Below are 783 nucleotides of genomic sequence, written 5' to 3'. Positions count from 1 at the left end.
ATAAAGTAGTTTATGGCATTTATCTTCATAGCAGTAGCAGTTTTTATGACGCTTGCCGAAATAAATTCATAAAATGTTGATTTCTATATCTTCAGACATGATTTATGAAAATATTTATCTCAGGAATTATTATACGTACAGATGTCTATTGGTTTTATGATTTATATATTATACGTACAGATGTCTATTAGTACTCAGATTAAAGCTATTTTAATGTGCTATAATGTAGTTTATGGCGTTTATCTTTGTAAGAGTAGTAGTTTTTATAATGTTTGCCAAAATAAATTCATAAAATGTTAATTTGTAGTTGTTCAGACAACATTTTTCATTTATAAAGAAAATATATCTCAAGAACTAGTAGACGTACAGATGCCTTCCAACACTCAAATTAGAGCTAGTTAAATGTACTATAAAATAGTTTATAACGTATATCTTAGTAAGAGTAGTAGTTTTTATATTGTTTGCTAAAATAAATTCATAAAATGTTAATTTATATATCTTCAGACATGATTAATAAAAAAAAAATATATCTCAGGAATTATTATACGTACAGATGTCTACTAGTACTCAGATTAAAGCTAATTTAATGTGCCATAAAGTAGTTTATCTTAATAGCAGTAGCAGTATTTATGATGTTTTCCGAAATAAATTCATAAAATGTTAATTTCTATATCTTCAGACATGATTTATGAAAACATTTATCTCAGGAATTAGTATACGTACAGATGTCTATTAGTACACAGATTAAAGCTATTTTAATGGGCTATAATGTAGTTTATGGCG

This window comes from Halyomorpha halys, unplaced genomic scaffold (genome assembly GCF_000696795.3).
Source record: "Halyomorpha halys isolate HHAL.00 unplaced genomic scaffold, Hhal_1.1 Scaffold187.1, whole genome shotgun sequence".
In the NCBI taxonomy this organism is placed as follows: domain Eukaryota; kingdom Metazoa; phylum Arthropoda; class Insecta; order Hemiptera; family Pentatomidae; genus Halyomorpha; species Halyomorpha halys.
The sequence above is the reverse complement of the archived record's forward strand: the minus strand, read 5'-3'. Positions refer to the sequence as shown.